The sequence below is a fragment of the Danio rerio genome, chromosome 12 (genome assembly GCF_052040795.2).
Source record: "Danio rerio strain M-AB ecotype USA chromosome 12, GRCz13ab, whole genome shotgun sequence".
Classification (NCBI taxonomy): domain Eukaryota; kingdom Metazoa; phylum Chordata; class Actinopteri; order Cypriniformes; family Danionidae; genus Danio; species Danio rerio.
Window position 1 is genome coordinate 21,931,564 of NC_141032.1, and position 18,019 is coordinate 21,949,582.

Genomic DNA, 18,019 nt, shown 5'->3' on the forward strand with positions numbered 1-18,019 from the left:
AGGAGGTTGACTGACTTGTACGGGCGTGACATGGAGCTGTTCTGCGAATCGCAGCACATTATGACGATGACCAATCAGAGTCACTTTTGGGTGGCAGAGGAACTAGGAAATATTTCAGTCGTTTTCATGTTAGCTGAGTAGCTGTGTATAATCAAAGTGAGATTTATGAAAAAATAATATGATTTCCTTCAAATAAAACATGAGCGCACATTGCTTTGCATCTTCTAAACACAACCAAGCCTTAAAATTACATTGTGGATCACCCTTTTAAAGTTAAAAATTGTTCACAGTTTTAACCTACTGTGCTAACAGGATGTTAATTTTGGACATTCAGGCTTTTGATTTTCCATCAGCTTCATTTACTTCTGCAAAAATGCTTCATTATTATGCAAGGCGTATCACACTTAGAGAAGTTTGGTTAATATATCACTTTAAGCAATACACATACAATTGTTTGATGTAAAGAAAAATAGATAAAAATAAACAAAAATATATTCTGTTTTCCTAACAAAACAAAAGTTAAATTTGAAATAAACTATAAAATAAAATACAATACTTTATTTAAAAAATACATATAAATTGACCAATGTGCGTGTGTGTGTATATAATAATAATAATAATAATAATAATAATAATAATAATAATAATAAACATTGATACATTGAATTTTAAATTTCAGTCATCTTTCCAAAGACATCCAATTTTTGTCTATCCATTTATAAAGCAACCTAAAAGAGGACACACTTTTTTTTTAAAAGTCTCTGCTTTACCTCTGATTACATATTGAAATTTTTCAAGAGCAAGTTTATCATATATTTCCTTTATCCGTTGTCCAAGAATAGGCATTTGGGTATTTTTCCATACCAAAGCAATAACACGTTTAGCTTGTATAAAGCTGAAATATATACGTTTCTTTTTGTTTGCATCTACTAACATGAACTGCATCTACTAACATGAACTATCCCTTTAATTGCCATTGATGGTCCCATGGAGAACCTTTAACATCCAAAGAACCTTTCAATTCCACATTAAGGCCATTATTTTCAATAGACTGTAGAATAGACTGTGTCAATTCTGTAGGTGATTAAATTGTAAGAAATTTTAAGAAATCTTGAATAAAAGTTCTTTGGAGAAACAAAACCACATAATAATAAACATCTACAAAAAAATTAATAATAATAATTTTGAAACATTTTTATGACATTTTATCCTACATGTCAGATTATGCTAGTAACACTGTATTTTAATGGTACAATGTTACAGTTTCATATCACACAGCTTCAAAACAAAATTTACGCTGGTAGCACATTCTCATAGGTAGCATAGTCCGTCATCAAAATGTGCTACCTATTTTTTCAATGGGAAGTAAGAAAATCTTACATGGTTAGGGTACCGAATTCACATCCCAATGTCTTGCTATTGGTCAAGCAAAAATAGTGATTGACAGAATTTATTTTACTACTCTGACTAAATGCTTCTGTTTACTTTTTTAAAGGAGGAAATCAAATGACATATGAATGACATAAACCTATAGTGGTCAGTGAATGATAGTTTGGTTAAGAGAATACGCTTAAAAATGTAAAATCATGGAGGAAATCCCATAAATGACATAACTGTAGTGGTCAGTGAATGATAGTTTGGTTAAGGGAATACGCTTAGACATTTAAAATCTAGTCATATTACAGACCAGTTGTGTATCACTTCACAACTTTCATTTGCAGCTTTTATAAAATGCAGACATGCATTAGACTGAACAGTGTCTGGGTATATGCCTCGTTACAATGCTCTCCTCCTTTACTCTCCATTATCATCATTTGATGAATTACTGCTGCCACGATGAGTAAAATGCACATAAACATCACTTTTTAATAAACCCTATTTACCACCTGCTTTTAGTGGGCAGTAATAGCACAGGGTTAATTACAGCAAGCAAGCAGTGCTCACTTTTACAAACTTTTCAAGCCTTATTTGCATGGACAGGTGTGTTTGTGCTGAAAAGAATGGCTGTGACTTCATTTAAATACCCATGAGACTTTTTCTGCACCTGGTTAAGCCAGATTACGATGGTTAGTGAATGTGACACTATTTATTTATTTATTTTGCTGAAATCCCTCACTGCCCACTTTGCACTCTAAAATGTCATAATTCTCAGCTGTTAACAGGAAATTGGATTTGCTTACAGAACTGCTCACATCCTGCATTTTACCAGCCAATTGTCTTTTCTGATTGGCTCATTGATTTATCAGGTCAGACTTCCTTTCACACGCTGCATCTCATTGGTTTATTGTTAGCACTGAATCTGGCAGCGTGACGTGATTACAAACAGGAAATTATTAATAAAAAAAGCCTATTTTACCCTCACATCAAATCTGATTTAATTAAAAGAGACCCTTGGCACATTGTGAGATGATAATGGCTCTTTGCTTGGCATGACTGGAGATAATTTGAGTGCTAAGGACAGATGAGTCCAGCTGCTTTTTAGGCGGACAGAGAGCTGCATGTTATGTATGATTAGGCAGAGATGTTAAATCAGAGTTTAACATCACATTTGTTACAAAAACCTTTGACGGTATAGTCACTATTGGCTTTTATAATATTCTCTATTATACTGTTATATTTTTTAAGTATATACAGTATATATCAGTCAGTCAATGAGTTAGTTTGTCTGTCTATCTTAAAGGTGCAGTTGGTGATTGTTTTCTGAAACAATTTTTGTTGTGCTGGTTGAAAATCTCTTAACATTTCAATAGTAATGATCAAAGTAAATAATCTAAATGTATTTATATGTATTTTTATATTCTGGGTAAGACATAAAACTAAACAACTTGATTTCAGGAGGCGTGACTTTGAAAAACAGTCCCTCCCCTGCCATCTTAGATAATATGCTAACCGTTTAGCAATTTGGCAGATCACCTACTGCACCTTTAATGTTTTGGAATGATTTTTATCCAATTTAAAAATGTACGTTTGGAATAAGATTTTCACTAAAGTAAATGTTTTTACTTACATACTGTACATTTTGTTACCATGACATGGTTTGAAATAGAAACTACTTGTCAGAAATTAACATATATAAATATATAGTTGAAGTCAGAATTATTAGCCCCCCCCCCCCCCCCCCTTTCCTTTTTTAAATATTTCCTAAATGATGTTTAACAGAGTAATAATATTTTTTTCTTCTAGAGAAAGTGTTGTTTGTTTTATTTCGACTAGAAAAAAAGCAATTTTACATTTTTAAAACACCATTTTAAAGACAAAATTATTAGCCCCTTTAGGCTAATTTTTGTTTCGATAGTCTACATAGCAAATTATCATTATATAATAACTTGTCCAATTACCCTTACCTGCCCAGTTATCCTAATTAACCTAGTTAAGCCTTTAAATGTCACTTTAAGCTGTATAAAAGTGTCTTGAAAAATATCTAGTCAAATATGATTTACTGTCATCATAACAAAGATAAAATAAATCAGTTATTAGAAATGAGTTATTAAAACTATTAGTATTTAGATACATGTTGAAAACAGCTGCAATCACTTTAAGGGTCAGGACACACTAAGCTGACGCCACACATCTAATACCCAACAGTGACTACATGTTAATTTACACAGACATCAGTAATCAAATTATTTGCCTTAATCCGATTAAGACAATAACATGTTTAAGGTGTTTACATGGGTTGCTTTTTAAATGTTCCTTTCATGATCCCGTTTTACATGTCATAGTACATAGTTCGATTAATGCTATTTCAACCCCTTTTAACGCTAATTTCAACTCCTCTAGAGTTTCAGACAACTACATTTCATATTCGGAATAGCACCCTATGTGTTTTTGGGTGTTTTGTTTTTAAAATTTTTTGGCAAGTTCAACTGCAGTTAATTTCTTAAACTGATGAATGCGAACAGATGCCTGACAACTGCCATGTACTTGTGTCGTGTTACAAAATGTAATGAAAAGTACTACAAAACATTAATAGATTGATTAAGGTGTTAACATGTCTGCTCTACACTTCAATAATATGACTAAAATTTAATAAACTTTGCACGTCTTAGTTCGATTTCTGTTGACTTTAGTTGGATTAAGGTCATCAAAATTGTTGTTTACATAGTAGACTTGCGTTAGAACACATTTGCGCATGAGGACGTGTCTTTTAGTTTATTTTCTTCTTCTGCAACTGGAAACTGAGGTTCTGATGCACACAGGCAAAGTGTAAACGCAACATTTAGTACCGTCATTACAGCAAATGTCACTCACCATGGAGGGATTCGTCCATGCAAATACATCTAATTATCAAATAATTCCTCTGACATTCCTTTTCTTTCTCAACCGTTTGCATTTACTTAAGACATAACATTACATTACATTAAAACACAGGTGTCAAACTCAGTTACAAAAGGGCCGCAGCTCTGCACAGTTTAGTTCCAACCCTAATTAAACACACCTGATCAAACTAATTGAGTCCTTCAGGCTTGTTTGAAACCTACAGGTAAGTTTGTTGGAGCAGGGTTGGAACTAAACTGTGCAGGGCTTCGGCCCTCCAGGAATTGAGTTTGACACCCCTGCATTAACACATCTTGGATCATTTAATAGGACTATTTTGACGTATTATATTTTCATAATTACAATAGTGTCAAATATGCTGCTAACTAACTGAAGGGATGAGAGCTTGATGCATAAATTGTAATTCCTCTGTTTTTCTGTTGTACACCATTTCATTTGAGCACTGCAGTAGTAGTGCTGTAGTCCTATCCCAAAGCTGTAATTGGTTAAGATCCATGATGATGACCATCCTGTAGAGTTAGCACTTCTCAACATCCCACTCATTTTGTATGTCAATTTAGAGCCACTGAGCAACGACATTATTAATTGGGGGCATTAATTAATGTGTTAATGCTGTAATAACGCATTAACTTATCCAGCCCTGATTATAACTAAATTTTATAAAACATAATTTTATAGAACATATAAGCTGTCAGTTAAGCAATTAGATTTTTATGATAAAATGTATGTTAATAATCATTGAAAAATATCCTCGCTCTTACCAGCTTTATAGTCAGTCCTATGCTTTTAATCAAAAAAATGTTTGATACACTATAAAAACAAAATGAATAAATCCGTTCAGTTTACAGTAAAAGCGTCAAAAACATAATAGCAACATTTATAAACTTAAAGTAAACATTTAGTACCCCTGTAGCAATGTTAATACTCCAACCTATTGAAGGATGAATGTATGCAGTGTAACTTTTGTAACATGTAAACTAAAACACCACCAAAACACAGTGGTGATGAGAAAACATCATGATTCACAAACAGCTTTTCCACAAGCTGGAAAACAATGATATGTCTATGGTACAAAGTTATTCACACGAGTATTAAGCAACATTAATATAACAGACACATGTTAAAAACTAACTTAATGTTATAAATAGTAATTTACATAAGTGGTGAGCAAAAATACTGTGATTTTAACAAGACCAAATGAAGTCAGTCAGGTAATTTTGGATATACCAATTATCATTGTTTTAATCTAAATTGTAAACAAAGTAAAAATAAAAATAAAAACCAGGTAAAAGATTGTTGCTGCAGCAGTTATAAAGTTTTTGACTCAAGTCAAGTTAATAAATTAAAATGACATTTTTTAAAATTGAGATTCATAAATTTAGTTGAAAGTGCATGCAATTGATTCCAGTGCCAAGACTTGATACAGTGCAACATTTACCAGCTGTGACTGCGTGTGTTTCTGAACGTGTGCTTTCCAGGAACTGTGTTTATTCTCAGTAAATTTGCCAGTGTGATTTATGTGATTAACAGTTCTGTTCTACTGTGCTGGAAGCAGCTTTCAGACCTGGAGTAGCTGCTCGCAGCCATTGAAACACATTGAAAATGATACATCCATGCCAATAAAGCCGCCTCCTGGCAAACAGACAGAGAGGAAAGCTGTCGCACAGAGGTTACAGTGAGCGAGCACTGCCAACGAGGGAATCCTTTCATGTTAAAACCACTCTTGTGTGCGTTTCTGGCATCTCCTGACTGTCGCTGTCAGTGTTGAGTGGGGATGGCGAAGGTCTTTTTAAAGACATTCTTGTGAGGAGGTTTCTGTGAAACAAAAAGCGTTTTCAGACTTTGAGTGACTTCCGCTTTGAAATAGAAGGCATTTGAGGTCTCCGCATCTTTACGGAGCAGAGCTTCTTCAAAGAGCTTCCAACAAAGGTGGTCTCCCTTTGGGTCACTGGTTTGGTTTTGATGGGGTTCTGGTGGTAGTTTTGACTCAAGATTAGGTTAGATTAGACATAACCAAAGATAAGATGTTTTAAGGAGCTTAGTAGCCCTAGAAATAAGTGTGAGACTGGATAGTTGTGAAATTTGTTGATAGTTTTATGCTTAACGTTTGTGCATTATACAAATTGACTGCTCTTTTGTTATGTTAGTTGCTGTTTTTGCCCCGTTGACATCCATTAAAACAAAATGTTTTATTGTGAAGCCAATGACACCATATAATCATGTTTTCTAGATTGTTGGTTTTCCCTGTTGGGAAGAGGCAGAATTTATATTTTTTAGTGTTAATCTTCAGTTATCAAGTTAGCACCATTAACCCTTTAGATAGGCCTGTCCAATAAATTTTCTGTCATTTATATGGATTTTTATGGGGTAAAGCAGCAAGTTATAGTGCTCGTGCATAAATACACTTATTATGTTTACTATGTTCTGAAAGCGGAGGTTTCAGAGCACACACACACACACACACACACACACACACTATACTCCAAATAACTTCATATAAAACTAAAAGCTAAGCTTTTTTTGCGCTGCAACTGATGATCAACAGTAGAAATGACAAATTTTATCTTATCCCAATACGGAAAACCAACAATAAAGAATGCCTGATTATATGGTGGCTTTGCAATAAAAAAATGTTGTTATAATGGAAGTCAATGGGGCAAAAACAGTGACTAACATAATGAAATTATGTTACAATTATGTTGCCTTGTTGAGTTTTTGAAATATTTCAAACCTTTGTTTTTTTTTCAATATATATATATCAAAGTAAGATTTGTCACCAAAAATCATTCCATTTGCTATAACACAGAAAAAAGTTGTGGCCAATTTAAAACTCAAAATCTTCCCAAATGGATGAAAACATCCTCGATCTACACTGTAAAAAAGTCTGGGATTTCAATGGTAAAAAACAGTAAAAGTGCTATTATAACAATTCATAACCTGTTAATCAGTAAGCTTTGCCTTATATATAAGGTGAATAACTGTAAATGGACTTTTCCAGTATTCCCTGAATGACACTTTTTTTAGTAAACCAATTGGATCATTCCAAACTCACTATAAATAGCCTGTCAGACTTACTCCCTAATCTTTGTTTTTTTTTAAGAATACCCCACATTCACCCCATTTCCCCCTCTCCTCCTTTACCAGGGGGAGCTCTTGAGAGATAACTTATCTTGTACCCCCTTACATGCTTCTTGACCAGGCAGGAGCCATGGGTTCAATAATCTCTGCAGTCATAGTTCTCTCCCTGGACACCAAGCCAAACCTTTTTATAGTGTCAAGCAAATATCTAAGTGTAAACTCTTGAATTTAATTTTATGCGTGTTACCATGATGGTGTTTATTTATTCATTTTCTTTTTGGCTTAGTGCCTTTATTAATCTGGGGTTGCCACAGCGGAATAAACCACCAATTTATACAGCACATGGTTTATGCAGCGGATGTACTTCCAGTTGCAGCCCATCACTAAGAAGCATGATGGTGTTTAGTATTTGTTTAAAAATATATTCAGATTTATTTAGTATAAAAGTTCCTAAATAGCCCAAATATAATCTGTTTGATATTAAATTCAGTGAAAACAATACAATTGTGAATTTATAGTAAGTATAATCTTTGTAACATTTTAAATGTGTTCACTGTAACTTGTGATCAAAAAATTGTGACATGTATGCATTAAAGTATGAAATAAATATAAAAATAAATAAATGGCAATGCATCACTTTGCATAAAAAACGACAGTAGAAAGTAGCAGAATTGTTAATAATCTGTAATTTTTTTTTTTTTTTTTGGTAGCATATCATAATGATGAATGAAGAATAAAATGACCATTTTACAAGGATGACTAGAAGTAATGGTGAAAAGTTTTTACCATTTTTGCTTTACCATTGCAGGAATAAATAACATAGGAAAAACTGATTTTTATTAACATAGAATTTCATGATTTGTCAATTTGTTTTTACCGTATTTTATATCAAATAAATGCACCCTTGGTGATTATAAAATACTGTTTGTTTGTTTGTTTGTTTGTTTTTTCAAAATAAAAAAAAGTTTATAAATCTTTCCAATCCTAAACTTTTAAATGGTTGTGTGATATTTTTCTATTACTAAAAATCAGCTTGGCTCACAACTCAAAGGGAGATAAGGCATGACTACCCCTGTGTCATTTCTATTGAGAAGGGCCACATCCAGAAACACTCGACTGGGTTTCACTGTGGTTGAACCATTTCAAAATGGGCTTCATAGAAATTACCAGCCTAAATCCACAACAAGAAGCCTTTCCAGCAGAGGTTGAGAGAATATTCGGATAAGAAGTGCCTGTTCCATGGCTAAATGAAGAGCTGAATCTCTGTTCTTAGAGGTTATGCAACACGAGGAGGCTTCTGTTTCGACTACAGATCAGCCTCCTGCAGCACAGACCCATTCAGTAGTATCTGCATGAGTGTCTGTGTGTTGGTTTTGTGAGGAGAGATGGATAGATTTACTGGCAGGAGGCATCGCAGCACCCCGTTTACCTGCTTCCAGTTTCTTCCCTACTGCTCAGGCTTGATTGAAAGCTGCTCAGCACTTCATTCTTCAGTCATTTTTATTCCACCCCCCCTTCCCCCTCCCAGCTTCTCTTCTTTCCGCTCCCAGCCCAATGTCAATCTGACAGCAACAGTCGAGCAGAGCAGAAGCCAATGGACTGTAAACTATGATAAGTTCAGGTTACTCCAAACATTTGTGGAAACTTACTGTATTTGTTTAGATTTAAAAGAATTCTCATTACAAACTTGGGTGAAAAGTCTGAATTACAGGATACTGTAAGTTACTAGTAGTGCTAGCAGAGATGTAGGTTGTGTAAAAAAAAAAAAACTAAAAACAAAATCAAATTCATTATTTGCCTAAACCAAGCCACTTTGAGACACTGAGTTACTATTGAGTTTTCAAAAGTTAATTGAAAACCAAGCTTTTAATATACAAAGCACTCAAGAGTACAAGGGGGAGATGTTGAAGAAGGTTTAGAAGACCGATACAGTTGGGTGTCATCAGGCTAACAATGAAAATGAAAACTTATTTATTACACTTATTATCTTTAAACTGTGCAGTTAGGTAAAAGATGGTAAGGAAAGTTCAGGAGCACTCAACCACCATACAAGGTGCGTGAACAAAATTCAAATATGGCAAAAATAGCAAACTCCAGCAACACTTGTAATAAAAGAGACAATTTAATGAAATAAATTAAATGCCTTCGCGTTTCAGCTTACAAGCCTTCCTCAGGGCACAAAAAACAAACAAACATAACATACAAATATTTCAAAAGCCTTTAAATATACATTTCCATCTTAGATCATCTTATTACAGATTACAAACAGTGGTAAGTTGGTTGACATAAATGCACATCAAATCGACACATTCATTAATTCATCCATTATCCTTTAGCCTAGTCCCTTTATTCATCAGTGGTCACCACAGTAGAATGAACCGCCAACTTATTTAGCATATGTTTTACACAGCAGATGCCCTTTCAGCTGCAACCCTGTACTGGGAAACATCTAAACACTCTTATTTACATGCATACACCTCAGCCAATTTAGTTTCAAATCGACACACAATAGATTTAAAAAACTAATTTAAAAACATAAAGGAAACTCAAAAAACCCTTCAAAAAATCTATCATACCTTCTGGAAACAAGCTGAAGTGAAACATTGAAAAAGGCTCCTGTTTCTTCTTAAAATAATCAATGTTGCTACGCCTCCAAATCTGTTTTTCAATTCCCATAAAAATTAAAAAATAAAGATGTTTTATGGCTACATTCACACATATGTTCTGCAACAAGGCTCTTAAGATCTTTTAGGTAAAAGATAAAAAAGAAACACAAGAGGTCCCAAAACTGATCCCTGTGGAACACCAGAACCAGCATGAGTTGGCTTTGATTTAGACTGTTGGAGTTGTACAAACAGAGTACAAAAGAATCCTGCACATTAACCCTGTAAGACCCAAATATAGAAAAAAAATGAGCCCCATTTTTTTAAAACCTCTCAGATATAGTTTTAGGAGGCCTCTGATGTAGGAATTAAACTTTTTAATTTATTATTATTATTATTATTTATTTAATTTATTTTTTTTACAGTTGTTATTTATTTTTTTATTTATTTTTTTTTACATTTTTTTAAATATTTATTTATTAAATTTTTTTTAAGGTTTTTACATTTTGGTAAGTTTTTAGGGAAATGTTGTAATATTGCAATGTTGGCCCTAGTTGTGAGCAGAAATTCTGTATTTGTGCTCACTCTGTCTGAACTCGTATACAGAGCATTTAAGCATTCATTTGCAGGGTTATTCACTTACTTAGCCCTTATAGCAGTATATATCACAAGTGATAATTACACAACAATCATATTTGTTATGAATAAGTATTTATTCTTAAAAATAGTCCGAAAGAAATATTTGGTCACATTCAGTGTGGTTTAAATGTGTTTTCTTGCAGTGATAGTCCCTAAGACATATTTATATAATTACAGTACAGTTTTTGTGATTTGTTGCCGTATCTTGTTCTCATTATTATAACCGTATTATTTATTTATTTATTTAATAGTATTATAGTATTATAAAAATATTTATTTATCCAATATTCATGCTTTTATTGCCACTCAAGGACTCTTTACATTGTCAAAAAAACTCATAAAATCAGTGACAGTGAGTTAGTGAGGAAACTGATCTTAAAGTGCGGGAAGGGGTATGCACAGAAAAAAAGGTCTAAAAAGTAGGAAGGAATCAAATTGTTAAGTGCTTTATGAGTTAAATTATATATATATATATATATATATTTTTTTTTAATTTTATTTAACTTAAACTGAATCACTGGCTTCTAGCCCGTGTAAATGTTGTAAAATAGAAGAGATTTGATCCCAAATGGAAATTTTGGTGATAACTCTGACAGCAGCAGCATTTTGTACTAACTGTAATTTATGACATAGTTGTGAAGGTAGCCCATAAAATACAGCATTCCAATAGTTAATCTGTGATGTTACGAGAGCACACAAAAGAGTAGCACACCTTTTGGAAGAAAGGACAGGATGAATGTGATTTATAACCCTGGTGTAAAACAATGCAACATTTGTAACTCTATTAATATGAGCTTCCTCGGACAAGGTTGGATCAATGCTGACACCAAACGTATAATTGGATTTGATAAAGCAACGAAGCTTTAATCTAATGTCATGATTTACTTTGCTATTGTGTTTTTTGAGCTAATGAGAAAAATGTATATTTTATTAGTATGAGTTTAACAAAATTAATTAAAAACAAGAAGAAGGAAGTCAAAGAAAAAGGTTCTCTCCTTCTTGTTTTCATTTAATTTTGTTAAACTCACATCTGTTTTATGAATTAAATAAAATTTTAGGACCTGTGCACACAAGTTTACAGTGCATATGTGTATTTGTGGAAACTAATTGGTTGGTTTATTTATTTATTTATTTATTTATTTATTTTTAATTAGTAGAATGTCATTTTATTTTATTCGACAGCATCGTGTTTGTGACTAACAATGAGACACACAGATGTCTCTCATTTTCACTGTTCCCAAAGCTTCTCACAAAGGTAATTGTAATATAATTTGAATATAGAAAAAAAGTAATTTGTGCAATTTGTTTTTGTAAACATCACATAAAATTCAATCTTTATGATTAAGTCATACCTGCCAACCCTCCCGACTCCCCCGGAGTCTCCTATATTCCAAACTCATCTTCCGCCACCCTCCTGTTTTGTTATTTCTCCTGAAATACTCCCGTAATCCTGTGGTGTTGGTTAGTTCTAGCATATGTTAATGTTACTCTCAGTTTTTTGTTTTTTTTATATATATTTTTTAGCTGATGTCCAACCAAATGACAGGCTCTATAGGGTTCACTACTATGGTGATGCTACAAATTTCATATAAATTTAAACATGGCACTCAATTACAAATTCAATTATTTCTTCCTTTGGTGATATTGTGCAGATACACAAAAATATCACTTAATTTCTACCCTTCTGATAACTAAAAACCTGTTTAATTTCATCAATTACATCAATAGAATAAAATTTTGAGTTAGCCAAACTTATTAGGTACAGTGAAGTTTTTAAATTTTGAGCAAAATGAACTTATTGATTTATTTTCATTTGACTGTTCGGTTTTACAGTGTGTGAGTTGCATAACCCTACTTCTGGCTCACTGTTCAAATCTCATTTCTTTTGAAAGCACTTGAACACTATTTGTTATACTGTATGTGATCAGCGCGGCTAGATTAGCCTGCTCTCAGCCCTCTGTGCCCTCATAAACGGTTGTGTTTGTTCCTCTTTGAGAATATGGAGGGATGTTTCTTTTTTGCAGCTTTATTATGAGCTAGTTAGAGGAGAAAGTATGTGAATAATAGATTTTTGCATAAATTGGTCATAAAATGGTATGCCTTGTGGGGTAAAAGGGTGTGACTGTGTCAAATCGAATTCAAGCTGTGGTACGGTGTGTTTTATTCTTGTGGAAAGTGAAGGAAAAATACAGCACGGAGCAAATGCTGTACACTAGCTATGGTTGCTCCCAAATGAATGTGTTTATGTATTCTGTAAATTTATAAAATTGAATAATATTAATAAACAAATGAATGTACTATAAAAAAATATTGAACATTAAATCTCAATATTTATCATTTATAGTTATGTATATTAATAAAACATGCTTTTTTGTGGATTCGTTCTGCAAAGTACTGATGACATCTCTTTTAAATAAAAAAAATTAAAAAATTAAATTACTTTTTGAGCAATTTTTACTTAAAAGACCAAAAAGCTGCCATGATTTTAGATGTGTTCATTGATTATTTTTACACAAAACTATTTTAACTTCATTTAAGAAATCTGTATTTGGTGAAAAAAAAACTGTTTTTCTGTAACCACGAATGAAATGGTTGTTTTAACCAATTGTAGTTTTTAATCTAAATGTGTCAAGATTTTAGTAGTAAATTATTGGTACCACCTTCAAGTAAACTGTTCTCTAAATTTAATACATATGATAAAGACGTTAAAAGTAAAAAGTGCACAACCTAACTTAATAAATAAATATTAAAAAAATGAAAAATCTGTATCACACAAACTATGTTGTGGTGGAGACAAAACTTATTGCTGTAAAGTGGTCTTCATCTGAGTAGGCACTCTTTTCATTAGGACCTGCTCTAGTGTGTGTGTATTGCGGAGCGAATGAAGCAAATAACAGTTAATGATTGGTGTATGAACTGAGAGGTGGGACAACAACATAACTAATGATGATTGGCTAAGAGGGTGATAACATGAGCTCTGCATCCAGAGAATGAGACTGCATCAAACCAAATAAATCTATTCCAATTGTGTTCTGACACAAAATATAGCCTATTTAATATTAGCAAAACGTGTTTATCATGTCATTGTAAATTTTGACAAACAACTTTACTAATAACATTTCCATATCATCAGCTTGCTGTCAGTAAAGGCGGTGGAGAGCACAGAAGTGCTAAAACTTTAGATTTAACATTGAATTTAATTGTGGAAAGATGTACATTTTACTTGAATAAAATAAAGCTTAAGTTTACACTCACCTGCCACTTTTTAGGTACACCTGTCCAACTGCTTTTTATCGCACAAATCAGCCAATCACATGGCAGCAACGCAATGCAATTAGGCATGTTGACATGGTCAAGATGATATGCTGCCGTTCAAACCTATCAGAATGGGAAAAAAGGCGATATAATTGACTTTGAACATGGCATTGTTGTTGGTGCCAGATAGGCTCGTCTGAATATTTCAGAAACTACTGATCTACAGGGATTTTCATGCACAACCATCTCTAGAGTTTACAGAGAAGGGTCAGAAAAAGAGAAAATATCCAGTGAGCGGCAGTTCTGTAGACGCAAATACCTTGCTGATACCAGAGGTCAGAGGAGAATGGCCAGACTGTTTCAAGCTGATAGAAAGGCAACAGAAACTCAATTAACCACTTGTTACAACCGAAGTATGCAGAAGAGCATCTCTGAACGCACAACGCATCCAACCTTGAGGCGGATGGGCTACCACAGTAGAAAAACAAATTGAAAGCATGGATCCATCCTGATTTGTATCATCGGTTCAGCCTGGTGGTGGTGGGTATTGGTGTGGAGGATATTTTCTTGGCACACTTTGGGCCCATTAGTACCATTTGAATATCTTACCTGCCAACCTGAGTATTGTTGCTGACCATGTCCATCCCTTTATGACCACAGTGTACCCATCTTCTGATGGCTACTTCCAGCAGGATAACGTGCCATGTCATAAAGCGTGAATCATATCAGACTGGTTTCTTGATCAGGACAATGAGTTCACAGTACTCAAACAGCCTCCACAGTCACCAGAACTCAACCCAATAGAGCATCTTTGGGACACTTGAGGTGGAACGGGAGTTTCGCACCATGGATGTGCAGCCGACAAATCTGCAGCAACTGCATGATACTATCGTGTCAATATTGACCAAAATCTCTGAGGAATATTTCTAGTACCTTGTTGAATATATGTTATGAAGGATTAATGCATTTCTGAAGGCAAAAGTATGTCCAACTCGGTACCAGTAAGGTATACCTAATAAAGTGGCGAGTGAGTGTATACTGAGTAAACATAATTTTGTTATAAAAAACAATCTATCTATATATCCGTCCATCTATATATATATATATATATATATATATATATATATATATATATATATTTTTTTTTTTTTTTTTTTTTTTTTTTACATTTTTTAAAAAGCACAATTTAACAAATTTTTTAATGCAAGTAACTTATGGATAAATCTGTTATAAATCCATACAGATTTTCCTGCAAAAGTACTTTAGGTACATTCAAATCAATATTTATTTGCTCTTTCCTGTGGTTCTATAATCCTGAAATGTCTGACACTCACTATACACATGCATGAATTGCACACAATCACTGTGCGAATTGAATTGAATGCAGTCGCACCCTTTCCATCCCCCGAGAGCTTCTCTACGATGCCTTGTTTTTATCCATTGGCCGAGAACACACAAAACTCATGATTCTCCGAGCAGCAGTCGATCCTGACATGAGTGATAGAGGCTCACCGCTCTCAGACATGCACACCGCTTCTCTGTCACTCATTTATGGCAGCCACATAACATTGCAGCTGCCCTTCATCCCACCTGCCACCTCCAGTCGTGACCCTACTGTTTTTTTTCCGTTAAACCACTTCCTGTGTTTTATTGGCCTGCACTGTAGACACCATCAGAATAAGAAATACAAAAGGAAGATATAGGATGATAGAAATAAAATGAAAAAGTCTTGACATTGGAAGGTTGATTAAATGGATAGTTCACTCAAAAATGGCAATTTTGTCATCATTTACTCAACTTTAAGCAGTTTCATTCCTGTTTCTTTCTTCTGTTGAATACAAGGTATTTTGAAAAATGTTGAAAAGCAGCTTCCTTTGACGTGAGTAGTATTTTTTCTTCTTTTTATGGATGTATGTGGCTGCTGGTTTTCAGATTTTTTTCAATATAAATAATTTTGTGTTCAACAGAAGGAAGAACAACCGAAAGGTGAGTAATTATGACAGATTTTTTCTTCTTCTTTTTTTAACTGGACAAAATTGGGCGAATTTGTATTTACTTACATTTAAGGACTATAGTATGGTACGGTGATAATAAATACAGCACAAATTAAGTTAATTAAACAAACTAACCTCAGAATAGATAATAGAAAATCTTGAACTGTTTGTGTTTATTTTTATTGTTTTGTTATATCAATGCAGATAGACAGCAGCACTATTAATACGCAGTCTAATCATTTGAAATGGTTGATCAATAATTTAATGCATTTATTTCAAGCATGCACGCATGCATGTATAAAAAAAACACATTTATTTAATGAAAAAAATAATATTTGAAAAAGTGTATGTATTTCTTCTGCAGGCAGATTCTGTCTGACGATTTCCTGACTGGAGCTAATATCTGCTTGTTAAGTCATGACATATGAAATATGATAATATCTGATAAAATATTTAGCTACAACCACTTTTAATTATCTCACATTAATGTGAATTTAATATAAAATCATGATGTACACAAGACTTGCTGCATCACAGACACCAATATTTTAAAAATGTATTTAAAAAATGTATCACTTAATCTAATATTAGGCATGGATATATATTGTGATCGTGATTTTCAAAAGTATCTGTAAACATTAAATATTACCATTTACGTCACACTTAACAAGCAGACACTGAATAAACCAACTCGCTTTACCTCTCGTTCATCCATGTTGACATTAATGTCATCTGTTGCTCTTTGGCAATTCATCGCTGATACTTGTGCGACACCTGCTCATTAGAACTTTCAGTGAGATATATTTAGAGCATTACTTCAAAATTCCTGGACACTCGTGTCGACACATGCAGACTCACTCTGCGTTCTGCTCAGTCCCACTTTTTCTTGGTGAATTTGAAAGTTCCCCCTATAAAGTGATTTGTTCCCCCAGTCCCCAGTGAAAATTATGCCTTTGCTATCTTTTTAAGTAAACCTAAACACAAAAGTTATAAATCACATGTCTTTCTCTAAATTAAGTTTGTGGATTAGCTCTTAATGTGACAGCAGCTGTCATTTATTGAAGTATTTGTCCTGAATACAAACTTAAACCACTATTTCATTTGCTCATTTTAATATTTTGTGTTAACTTAGTGCTTTCTTTTTGTATTTGTTATATTTAATATTTTTAATCTTTACTTTTAATTTAAAATGTACATTAGTTTATTATGTTTTATTAGATGTTTCTTTTCATTTTACAAAATGAAAAGATTTTTTTTTTGCATGATTCATAACTTTTGCATGATCCAAAAAAGTGATTTGATTCGTCCATTCATTCATTTTCCTTCAGCTTAGTTCCTTTATAAATCAGAGGGCTACTGTTAACAGTTCGAGGTTTCCAACATTTTTCAGATTATCTTTTTTTGTACAAAGAGTTTTGGAAGAAGTAAAGGGTCAGTAAATGATGATTAAATTTTCAGTTTTTTGGTGTGAACTTTACCTTTAATGTGAATTATTAATAATATTTAATATTATTTAATATTATTGTATAAATAGTTATATAATAACTAATAATATTAAGTATATATTGATTAATAATATTACGTATTTATTGATTATTAATATTAATTATATATTAATATAAATTATTATATTTAGTAACACTAATTCTAGCAGACTCCAAATGTTTAAATAAGATCTTATAAATTAGCATAACATGTAGAGTTGAATTGTTTTGAATGAATACACCTTACTTTACAGCAAACATAGGTATAAATTACAGTATGTATGGTTTATTTATATTTGTCCTATAGTTTGTAAGCAGGCACCTTGGTCGCCACTGGCTCCTGAGCTCCTCCAGCTCATAAGTGACCGAGTTGTCATGCTATCCGAGCCTGGAGTTTTCTCTGTACGTTAAGAGCCACAGCTGTGTATGTATGTATAGCGCCTAACCCTCATCTGCAGCTGATGTCTATACAGCCCTCCCTCAGGACTCACACACACTCACTGTGACACACACACTCAGCCTCGAGGGCTTTCCGCTCACCGCCATCATTCAATTTCAGTCTGTTAGCCTTGAGTTACGGCTGATGTCAGCGTGCGGCCCGCGAGGATGTAAGGAAAGAGCGCTATTGCGAAGAGCTTGTTTCATTGTTTATTTACCTACAGCAGGGACTCCGACACGCTGAAGCGTT

The 18,019-nt window shown here is 33.4% G+C and overlaps 1 protein-coding gene across 2 annotated transcripts in view; it reads left to right on the plus strand.

The window, feature by feature from the left end:
- snx29 (sorting nexin 29) overlaps window positions 1-18,019 on the plus strand; it is a 265,933-nt gene that overhangs the window by 246,644 nt on the left and 1,270 nt on the right. The window lies entirely within an intron of this gene.